Source organism: Pollicipes pollicipes, unplaced genomic scaffold, assembly GCF_011947565.3.
Source record: "Pollicipes pollicipes isolate AB1234 unplaced genomic scaffold, Ppol_2.1 Scaffold_3087;HRSCAF=3621_pilon_pilon_pilon, whole genome shotgun sequence".
Lineage (NCBI taxonomy): Eukaryota > Metazoa > Arthropoda > Thecostraca > Pollicipedomorpha > Pollicipedidae > Pollicipes > Pollicipes pollicipes.
In genome coordinates this window covers 36,716,952-36,729,104 of record NW_023596225.1, presented here as the reverse complement: position 1 = coordinate 36,729,104, position 12,153 = coordinate 36,716,952, and the positions used below count along the sequence as shown (strand labels likewise).

At 53.5% G+C, this 12,153-nt stretch overlaps 1 pseudogene; it reads right to left on the bottom strand.

Moving 5' to 3' along the window:
* LOC119089347 (alpha-catulin-like) overlaps positions 1–12,153 on the bottom strand; it is a 65,453-nt pseudogene that overhangs the window by 7,961 nt on the left and 45,339 nt on the right.

The window sequence follows — 12,153 nt, the reverse complement described above, 5'->3', positions numbered from 1 at the left end:
TCCTTCCTGAATCCGGGTTGTAACTTTGCAGCCGCTGTGGCACATTCGCCTGCTGTGAGGCAGAGAGGCTGAAACGTCCAATGATAGCAGTAGTTTCATGAAGAGCATGACTCGACTTTCCCAAAACCGTATATTAGTTTTGCTCGCGTACATTGCAATGAACTACGGAGACCTACCAAAATAGGAAAAACATCCAGCAGTTCTTTACTCTTTGCCAAAACAAAGCATCTGTTGATGCAGTTTTTTAGAAGACCTAGCCCATGAAGTGATACATTGGTGACATTTCTTATGCATTTTGGTAAGGGTTAAAGTCGAATTCCACCATCTTCCTTCTCAGCTGTAGTTGGAAACTGTCATCGCATTATCAAAGGTGTAAGTTGGCGCCACGTATATTTCATAGTCTGTGTTTTACTACTGCTATCTCAGCCCAGCTAATGGTATCAGGTATACAGGTTTGTGCAAGAGATGGAAGTGATACCATATTTAATGAGCTTTGCATGAATAAGTATAAAATTAAGAGCCAAATGCTTACAAAAACAGCAGGCACCGAACCCAGTACTTGCAGACTGATGCCGGATCAGCATGGCGTCAGCATGGTTTGCGGGCCAAATCCAGCGTCGGCCGGGGCCGGTCGAGATGCGGGCTGGCAGTTTCGAAAAAAGTTGCGTCTGTCATTTTGATCGGTGCGGCAAGTGCGGCCAGATTGCTATCAATACAAAGCGGGGCGCTCAATCTAATGCTCTCACTTTTCGTCCGCTGGAGAAGAACATCTACAGCAGCAACGCTGGGCTATCTAGCGACTTCCTCTCCGCTCGGGGCCTAAGGCACCCCGTGGGGGTGCATCTGGCGCGTGACGTCCTCACATGCTATCAGCCGAGCGTCGCCAAACGACATGCAGCGCCGCGATCGTCTTCTCGTCCCGGCGGCGAAATGCGGGACGCTACCGGCCGGCGTCGCCGGGCGCCCGGTCCAATTCCATTATGCGGCGATAATGGCATTGTCTCGCCGCCGAACTGCGCCCGTTGACGAGGCGACGACTCGTAGTTACCGTTCAATAACACAGCGGCAAACACGACCGGATGCGCCGCCTCCCAATTAGCGCTAATGGAGTGCGGATCGGGCTCGGCGCGATGCGAACACGCGCTCGGCCGCCGCGGCCGGAGGCCTGGGAGCGAATGGCAATGTGTCGGCTGAGTGACAGAATGTGTCTCACCGCCGCCGATCGGCCGGCCCGAGGCCTGTGCGCGGTCTGCGGTATCGTGGGCACATGTGGCTGCTGCGGTAGTCTGCTGCTGTTTGGTCGGGACAGTATTCCTGCTAGGCGGGTTAGGAATTTCGTGGTCGTGATCGGATTTGGCCTCAGCTAGACTTTTGCAGCACTACCGGCACACATGCCATATTTCTTGACCCTAGTCACCATGGCCTGGCGTCAGAGTCTCATGTCGGAGGATATGTAAATACGACGGCTCGGTACGATCAAAGGGAATATTCTACATTTGAGAATATTAAAGCAAGCAGCAGGTATGATGAAATAAGCTCTCTTGCAACTATAAGTATACTTTAAATGGTAAAGATCGCTCTAGACAACGGTATTTCTCTGTTTAGTGAATATGCCCATCAATGCGTCCTTGTTTGATTACGTCATCGTGCCTTGCACAACATTTATCGAGAGCCGACTGAACGCCGCCACATCTGAAAATCATGTTCAGGAACACCAAATATGAGCAACTCGATAATCATATTTTTATTGGCACTGAACGCCACAGGGCCAATGGAACGACAAGGATTTGAATGATGTTATTATGGCGTCATAAATGTCTGGGGGACTCTGAAATAGCCAACACAGCTTCGCAGGCACGCCACTCAGAAGCTAGAGGGGTTTAGGTCTCAAGAAAGGCAGGGCTGTGAACTGCATGGAATGATCTTCAAGATGGCGGTGGCGATCCAAAACCCCATATCAATGTGAAACAAGGCCTTTTATGAACCGGCAGTAGTTTTCACGAATTTGAAACCCGTGTAATGTGGGCTACAAAGAAAACCCCATTACGGGTTTCTCTGTAGCCGACATAGGCTCGAAATTCATAACGAAGGCAGGGGTCCAAAACCCCATGCAACAAACTCATAGACAAATGTAATATAAATATAGTAATATATATGTAATATGTTAATAATATATAATGCAGTATAATATAATAATAGAATAATAATATAGCAATCATATAATATAAAAATCAATCATGTGTAAGCGTAAAATCAAATATAAACCACATAGAAATGTGGAACGATCCCTTCAAGGAACTATCCCAGCCAGAGTGATTCATATCAGTGCTCACCATGCTGAATACAGTAACTTACGAGTCATTGCTGCGAAACAATGTTCAAATAAACTCAACGAAAACGAGACAGTCCGTCATACCAAGCGCGTCACCTTTGGCATCGTCCCTGTCGCATCCCCTCCCACCGTCAGCCCACCTCGACCGCTCACCTGATAAGAGAACTGTCGCACCACCTTGTAGAGCCGGTTGGCTTCCTCAGTGAAGTACTCGGCTTGCGTGAAGAGGTCCTGCGTGGTCTTGAGAATGCCATCGCCCCGTGTGAACTGGTACATGCCGAGCGCCATCTGCGACATGGCCTTGGCGCGGCGCAGGATGTCGTTGTCCTCGTCGCTGGCCTCCTGCCACTTGTCCGTTTCGGCGGCCATCTCGTCGTTGGCCAGCTTCATCTCGAGGCCCGACTTGGAGATCTTGGCCTGCTCCTCCTGGTCCAGCGGGCCCGGCCGTACCTGTGATCAGCGGAGGGTAAAGTCGCTGGCCGCGTCGGGATGGTGCCCACCAGCGCGGAACGTCAGCCGCTAGGAGGAACAGCTGAGCGAATGCAGACAACTGCTGCAGGAAACCAATTGCTGGCGCGGAACGTCCGCTGGGGAAACGGCCGGTCAGGGAAAATACCGCGGTGTGGAGCGGTTTTTTTGTGTAAAGGGAAGATGTGCTGGCACCGCTTCTGAGGCGTTGGGGGAGAGTCCTGAGTCGACGTGGGGAACCCGACCGTCGCTGAGCTAACGGCTACAGTGGATTTAAAGGAATGGCCTCAGCCAAGGGGACATCAGGAGAAACTCCATGGGCTTGGAAACGTCGCAGCTGGGAAACTGCTGACCAAGGGTCTGGATCGGCCTACGTCGAGGAAGGATAGCCCCGAGGAATAAGTGCAAAAGCAATTGAAATGGATAATAAAAAGAGTCACTTTACATGGTCATAACTGTCAGAAAGTGACATTGTTTATCGCGAACAAAATAACGGGTGTAAAGGCCGCAGGAGATGACGCCAATAAGAAGAACATATGCATGTAAAATGTCCGCGAGATTCTGCAAAATGCCCGTGGGGCTCCGCATTTAACTGACACGTTTTCGCACATCATCTCCTCCAATATCTCCTACTTGCGCTTATAAAACGCCGCGCAAACAAATGTCTGACCATCTGCCTTTCTTCGCCAGAACCAATACCAGACTCTGTTCGTGGCACTGCAGCCTGAAATATTGTTGAAATGACAGCAGCTGAACCGCCCCTGGATTTCATCAGCTTCGTCCCCTAGCCAAATGGCTGACCACTCGCCGTCCGTCCGCGCAAGAGTCAGTCCCGGATCTGGTCCCAGATATGGCCGTGCGTGCTGCTACCGGACTGACGGCAGTCGAACTGTCTCCGAGTCTCATCAGGTTCGTTCTCCGACCAGCACGTGCTGATGAAGCCCCTGCAGGGCAGATCCCAGAGCCGCCGCTCCCAGGAATAAGCCCCGCAAGCCGCCGCTCGAGGCGAATCTACGGCGCCATTTGTGTTTTCATAAGAGGAGCGTAAATCTCCGACATCGGCCCAGCACCGGCCGAGGGTCTGGGAAACTTCGACCCGAGCGACGCGGCGCGCAGGCCGAGCACGGCCCCGCGCGGCGTGGAGCAGGAAAATGGTGGACAGCACTCTGTCCGCACGTTCGATGTGACGGCGCCGAGGGGAGTGCCAAACTCGAATCAGTTCGAAAACGATCACCGTGCAGTTTGCGAGTCTCGCGAAGAGCCCGATCATTGCTGACCAGATACATGCCCCAAGTGATCGAGATATTCGAGACTCACCCACGTGCCAACCATAGGGCGGTCGTTCGTGGCGGTGACGTATCAGAACCCTAGAGCAGCGCATTGGGGGTGACGTGCGGTGTAAAACACGGCCCGTTGCATCGAACACAATTAGCGGCGGAAGCTCTCAGCACTCCCATCGGGCGCAGCCCTCAACAATCCACATGGCAGCCATGTGTGGCGGAACGTCAAATCTGGAATTAACGAGGCTTGGGTGCACTGCATTACCAATAGCTGCTGATTTGTGGCGACTGACCGCCGATAGTTCAGTGGGAGGCCTCGGAGCCCAGCTCAGCATTCCTGTTTTAGGGTTTGAGCTGAGAAGCAGCTGGCTAATATTGGAGGTTCTCAGGGCGTCCGTCGGCGGAAACCAGCGTAGATGATAGAGCTATTGTGGCCTGTTGAGGAATATCTCGCGCAAGGCTCGGTCAGATCAAGTTAAGCAGGGGGCGGCTGACAGGTGCAACGAATACAAGCTGTGATGTTCTTTCCTTATTCTGTGCTACCATATCGAAATACACAAACAGCGCCTGGATAATGATCGACGCGCACGAAGCTTCCCGCCAACCCGCTCCAAGTCGTCCGGGCTAAGACCGGGCGGCCACGAAGTAGGAGAAATAGGAGGCAAAGGTCGGTTAACTAAGGCCTCCTCTCGGAGCCGACATCTCCAAGAGAAATGTCGTGCAAGAGACACTACCGCACGTCTAAGCGTTCATTCATGACGTGCGTCCCCCTAGTGTTCGCGCGTGGCCCGACCAGGAACCCCGCGGGTGGGTGGGTCTGGTGCGACCTGCGACCCGCCGCCGGCTGTCCGGGCCGCCTGACCTGTTTGGGTGTGGTGCCGTGTTTGCCCGGCCTCGGCAGCGACATGTAGACGGGCTGCTGGGCCGGTCGGCCTGCCGTCCGCAGGCACTCGGAGACCTCGCGCGCCGCGACCTTCACGTCCCCCACCAGGTTCAGCCACATGTCCGCGAACGCTGCACACGCCAGAAAGACACAGGGCGATGATTTCAACAGATAGATGTATGAGCACATGCTTTCACTTTTCACTGCATAAATGATGTGTAACAAACGACAGCCGCGTATCATCAGAACTAAAACAGCGGCAAATCATCGTCTGTGAATGCTTGCTGGTTTCTGATGTTTCTGATCATTATTTCCCTCTTTTCCTGTCGATATTTCTTGCCTTCAAATCATGGCACGATCATCTCTTAAAGCAAGAAAAAACACAAATAGTCGCCCCTATATCCGGCTCGCAACCAGCTCCATCTAGGTGATCAACTATGGTACCACGCCTCGGCGCCGAAGGCTCGCTGCTATGACGTCACGCACCTTCGAAGTTTTCCTTGGCTATTTTGGAGTTTGGATGAAGGCACACAATGTGGGCGGCGGCCAATAGCTGCGGCCCGTACAATCGCAGATTGATCTCCGAGTATTTGCTCGCGATCTGAAGCGTTTCCGTTGGCGCCACGTGACGTAACAGCTTACACACCTGAAATATCACGTGGTTATCCGTTACACCGCCGGTGGAATGTGAGTCACGTGCGGTGCTGCGTTTGACACCCAATGTCTTGCCTTGGCCCGATTCGTTAACTCCATTGTCATGTTACAGCAGACGTGGAACTACCTGGAACCGAGGTGGAACGTGGCCTAAAGTGCAAATGCTGTATTGGCTCGGGTATTAAGTCTTGAAAGGCCAAATCAGCTAGTCTCAGTTCGAGTATTGGGCGGGCGCTCAGTTAAAGTGCCGAAGTGAAAAGCGGACAGCAGTCGTGCAAGGGCCCAAGCAGGGCAGATCATGCTGATTCAGAGCAGAGAGCGTTATCGGAGACTGACATGTCGAAGCCAATGCATTGAATATTACCAATATCAAAGACTGAATAAGTTTGCGGTCTGCACGTGGCATATCCCGTGTCCTGATCAACGGCATCAAATGCGCTGCACCGTATCCCGCCGGCACCGAACAGCATTCAGCGCCATCGCTCGCCATCAAACGGCGGATCAGCCGCCTCATTCCCCGGGGACCGTCCCCTAAATCCCATCATTGGAAGTGAGGGGCCTAAATCCCATCGCTGGAGGCCGGCAGGGGCTGCAGCAGCTCCAGGAACCGCCGGCACTGTCTCCGAGCCGCAGCCGACCGGCCGGCCGGCGGCAGCCGCGTGTCTCGCTGATAGGAAAATAGAGCCGCCGTGAGGTCGGCCGGCTCAGCGTCGCCCGGCGTCAGCCTCTCATTGGCAGCTGCGGCGACTGACTCTCACCGCCGCGCCCGCAGCGGCCTGGCCGGCGGCATGGCGCGGCAGTGGAACGGACAACTCTTCAACCCGGCCCGGCGTGTTTATTTGTTCAGGTGAAGTTAAGGGTGCCCTCCCAATTTGCCATCCCGAAGTTGAAGAGCGTCTTCGCCCGAGCGACAATTTCGTAAAGGCAGTTCTTGTTTGTCAAGAGGGTGTCAAAGTGTTTAGGTCCTCGACAGCAGAACAGGATGGCAAGTTAAAGTGTGCACGTGATTTAACACAATCAGCGTCAACAACGTGTTTCAGTGGTGCATGCCAGGAAATGACAGAGAATGATGGTGATTATCGGGCGTGCATGGCTTCGTTTTTTCCAGCGGCGGATCCGGGGCCGCGCTCCCCAGCCGCCTGTGAGCTGCACAGATCGCTTATTCCCAGCACGGAACGCGAGACACGGTATGACGTCAGCAAGATCCGTCATCCCCCTCAGGCGTGTCACTTACTGTAATGGATGTGCCACCACACATACAAACAGGACCGGCAAGAAACGCGCACGCAAATGTATCATTCCCGGCGATGGCTCTCTCCCCCTCTCTCTCCCCCTATCTCTCTTTCCTTCTTCCCAACTTTCTTACTGTTCCCTGTTCCTTCCGCCTTCCCTCTCTTCTGCTTGCCATCTGGTCACTGCTAGCCTCTCATTTTCACCTCTCACCTGGACCCTAGCTTGTTTCTACCGACGACATTGATCCCCCGCGTCCTGGCGCGGTGCAGACTTACCTCTTGCACGTGGTCACTGTGCTCCTGGAACCGGAAGCAGAACTCCTCGAGCCGATCCGTGTCGACAGCGAGAGCGGCTCCCTTCATGCCGGATATCACCTCGCCCTCGTCCCCGACCCCCCGGATCAGTTCCGAGGCCTAGGTCGGGTTACATCAGTCGCAGTCAGACTTACACGCAGGTCACATAGGACGCGTTGGGTCACGGGCCGCTGCCAGACGACAGGTGGGTGTGAAACTGTCTGTCAACTCCAGAGCTAAGCGTTCGGCTTGATCGGACTTTTGCAACGGACATGAATGTTAGGTCGGTGCGGCTTGTGATTCGTGATATGATATTGCGACCTTTACGGGCGCACCAGTTTGAAGATCAATGAAGGACACTATGCAAAGGTGTCTTAAGTGGAACTATGCCTCCATCTATCCTTCCACGGCTCCAGGGGGTCAGGGTGCAGCAAGCCGGGACTGCGAAGTAGGGTTTCTGCGACAACCGTCTGGAGTGCGAATGGTGAGGGCTCGCAGATCCTCCCGTTCGTTTGCGTGGGTTGCCAAATATTGTGAAACCGACAACGGTGTAGTAGCAACATAGTCGCGCAAGGAACATGAGAGTAATTCTCTGGGGTTTCTCGCGCTGCTGGCGGAGGGACCCCGACCGGTGGCGGTGGGCGCCTCTTCCTGTGCTAAGGAGAGGGGAAGGGAGGGACTCTGGCTGATCAGGTCCGCTGGGGCGCCGCTGGAGAGCAGCTCTTGCGTGCTTTAGGCATGCTCACCCCGGCACCGTCCAGTGAAAATGCTCCAAATTGGGCTGACGTGACACTGCAGATAAGTGACCCGGCCGCTTGAACCCTGCGATGCAGCCGAGGCAGCAACCAAGGCTTACCTGCTCCATGGCGATGGCCTGGAAGTTTGACCTCAGCTCCCTCATAGACTTGAGCACGTTACCTATCGATTCATCGTACTCAGCCGTCGGCGAAGTCGACTCTCGATTCTCCTGCAACGAGAACATGCTTGTTACTTACCAGGCTGCACTGTCCTCAAGCTTCATCTGAAGTTTCTGACATTCGAAATTTGCGTCAGTGCATGCGAACTTCATAGATGAGCCAATCTACATGCAACGGGAAATAATCTAAGCAATTACTGGAAAGTCAAACCAGTACTTCTCGTAAAGTGAGGAGCGAACAAAGCCTCAACAGAATGTGAAAGTTACAACTTGTTATCACGCTGGTGTTAGAACCAAGTTAATAATAGAGACGAACATCCTCGGCAACCCTTAGCAGTAAGCTGGGTCAAGGTATTGGAAACTCTCCCTTTCATAATAATTGAACAGGTGGACGCTCATTGATGCGGGATTCGCGCGCTATTCACAAATGAGATTGTATGAAAATGGCTGACTGGGTCCGATCAGGTTTAGCAGCTTAAATCACAGAGATCGATGCATTTCCTATATAAGCGATTTGGGACATAAGACCACAGTATTGGAAAAACACGAGCATTTTAGGTGAATGCTAGTAGCATTAAACGGGGTTCCTATGCCACGTCATTGTCCTCTCTCTCTCTCTCTCTCTCTCTCTCTCCTCTCTCTCTCCTCTCTCTCTCTCTCTCTCTCTCTCTCTCTCTCTCTCTCTCTCTCTCCTCTCTCTCTCTCTCCTCTCTCTCTCTCTCTCTCTCTCTCTCTCTCTCTCTCTCTCTCTCTCTCTCTCTCTCTCTCTCTCTCTCTCTCTCTCTCTCTTCTCTCTCTCTCTCTCCTCTCTTCTCTCTCTCTCTCTCTCTCTCTCTCTCTCTCTCTCTCTCTCTCTCTCTCTCTCTCTCTCTCTCTCTCTCTCTCTCTCTCTCTCTCTCTCTCTCTTTCTCTTCCCCCCTCTCTCTTTCCCTTTCCCTCTCCCTCTCCCTCCCTCTCTGCATTCGCCTGCGCCGCACAATTTTTCCATCATTCATCTGCTCTGGTGGCTGAAATATCACGAGCCACCCATACGGAATGATTCATGGTTTGCGCGCGAGTGACAGTTACCATCTGCGCACATTAGACCGTAGTTTGGTATTCCAACTGAACGATCTCCCCCATCAGTATCCTAATTCTCCTGCCGCTGGAACGTCGGGGCTTCCCGGTTAGGCCCGGTCCCGACCCGTATTGCTTGACTGTTCTCAGCTTCAAAAGCGTGTTTTTCATGTTAACCGAAAGATGTATGTGTAATGGTAGTGGTGGTGTTATGTTGCAGGGAAACCCCGCTTAATCGAACAGCTTGCATGTAAATGTTTTCCAGTTCACACAGCACGTCTAGAGGATAACGCTTCTTGATGCTAAATTCCCCATGAACTCGCTATCAGTGGTGCCAAAAAGACAGCCTCCAGAAATCTTGATGGCCACAATGAGCTAGGCGGCTCGAATTTAAGATGTCATTATAACTCAAGTAAAATGTACGTACTTGTCCTAGGCCCTTGCGCATCAAACTAGCCAACAAATAGCTGCAAATACTTGGTATATATATATTAACTGCCAACATGTAGAACTTAATTATAACCTACGCACATCTGAGATGACTTTTCATTTGACACGTCTTTGAGAGCACGATGTTTTGTTTGTGTGTAAACCAGAGCGTTCGAGTTGTATTGTAAATGCATCGGCTCGAATAGCAAGTTACAACTCAGGGAGTAATATAATACATATATAGCGTACAACATTTTATGTAACATTTCATAGAAGTTCTATGCATTAGCTAATGACCAAATCCATCTATCGGCAACATTCTGCCATCGCTTCCTTGAGTAATACGTTTAAAAAATTGTCTCAGCGCCCTTCCGGCCATCGCATCACATCGTGTTTCACTCCGACAGCGAGGCTGGTCTGGCGTGGTTACCATAGCGACGCCGACACGTAGCAGCTGGTTCAGCTCGAGCTTGGCGCGCTCGCAGAGCAGCAGGATGTGCTCGCGCGCCTGGTGCGGCGTGTAAGCCGAGTCCGTGAAGTCCTGCGCTCTCTCCGAGATGGTCTCCAGCAGGGAAGAGAGCCGCTCCCGGTAGGTAGCGCCACACAGCGTCATCCGCGTCATCTCCACACACTCCTCGTACCTGGGGACGGCAGCATCCGAGTCAGTTTCACACGGCATTCGCGCTTACGGATGGTACCATCCACGTCACCTTCACCCACATTCGTACCTGGGGACGGAGTCATCCATGTCATCTGCACACACTCCTCGTACCGTAAAGGTACTAAGGTACCGAGGTACCTCGTACGTACCTCGTAAAATTGCTATGAAACTGATCGAAGGAACTGATCGAAACGTACAGCAAATAGATATACTTTGGTAGTATTTTGTATCGACACGCCGAAAACGGCGAACGTAGGATAGATACAAAGCCTTGAATAAACGCAAAGGTCATAAACGCGGGATTTGCTGTGGTATACAACCAACAATGTATAAGAGAAAACCTGCTCCCGACATGCATTCATATATATATATATATATATATATATATATATATATATATATATACGTGATAGGCTCCGGGCGGCGCCGACGGCGGGAGTGGCTGTTACAGCCCACCAGCATACCTATTCAGCGCCATGTCCGGGACGCCCACAGCAGGACCGGCTCTAGGACCGCATCTCGCCACCCACTCCCACACTTCTCCAGCCTCTCAATATATGTATATATATATATATATATATATATATATATATATATATATGCTCTCTCTCTCTCTCTCTCTCTCTCTCTCTCCCTCTCTCTCTCTCTCTCTCTCTCTCTCTTCTCTCTCTCTCTCTCTCTCTCTCTCTCTATATATATATATATAAACTTATACGTCAAAAGATTGACTTTTCAATTGTCAACTGCTGTCAGTTGTCTACTGAAGAAGAAGATAGTGAGGGAAGGGGATCATTGCTTGCTCTAACATCACTCCGGCCCTTACGCCATCCGGGAGCGCGTCAAGAAAGTCTGCATGCCACGACGACGCTACCATCCCAGCGCTTGAGCGCGGGAGTGGCTGTTACAGCCCACCAGCATACCTATTCAGCGCCATGTCCGGGACGCCCACAGCAGGACCGGCTCTAGGACCCGCATCTCGCCACCCACTCCCACACTTCTCCAGCCGCTCAATCAGGCGACACAATGATAGCGGATGCGACACATGCCTGGCCGACTTAGGGCGGCGTGATAGGCTCCGGGCGGCGCCGACGGCGGTAAGTAGTCGACGCCGTCCCTCCGCCAGGTCATGTTGCTGACACGCCGGTTGGGGGGGGGGGGGGGGACGGCATGTGTCGGACGAGCATCTGCGCCCGGCGCGGCCTCGACGCCACGCCGTCGTGAACACTGCCGGAGATGTCTGCTGATGGCGGGGGGGGGGGGGGGGGGGGCGAGAGAAATGCAGAGATGAAGTGCAGAGTGATGGGCGTGGTTTCCCAACGGCCTAAGGCGCGACGAATTCCATCATCCGAGTTCACAAGCACCATCCTCCCGCCGCGTCGACCGCCCTACGTGACCGCCTACAGTTTTGTAGCCGCTGGGGATCGCTGGCGCCTCATTTCGTCGCACGGCGTCGCTTCGACTGAGCGCAGTCTTGTTCCGGAACCTGTCCCGCTCGGACCCCACCACAGCCTCACCCGAACGTGTCCGTCACGAGCGTACCAGAGCCACTCCGCCAGTCATGGGACATCTGTACCAGCAAAGGCCGACGGCGGCCGCGCAGTCCCGTGGGCTCGCTCGCGAGGCTCGCGCTCCTGGCAATAACCCATCCGCCACGGCCATCAAGCTGGTGACGTCTTCGTGACCTTTCGAACGAGACGTCAGAGGGCTCTCCGGTTCGATCCCGCGGCGCCGGCTGGGCCGCTGCGGCCGCCGGACGCCCGCACCCGATGCCGTCCGGACGGGCGACCGCACCCGATGCCGTTCGGACGGGCGACCGCACCCGATGCCGTTCGGACGGGCGACCGCACCCGATGCCGTTCGGACGGGCGACCGCACCTGATGTCGTCCGGGCGGGTGCACGTAGCCGATGCCGTCCGGACGGGCGACCGCACCCGATGTCGTCCGGGCG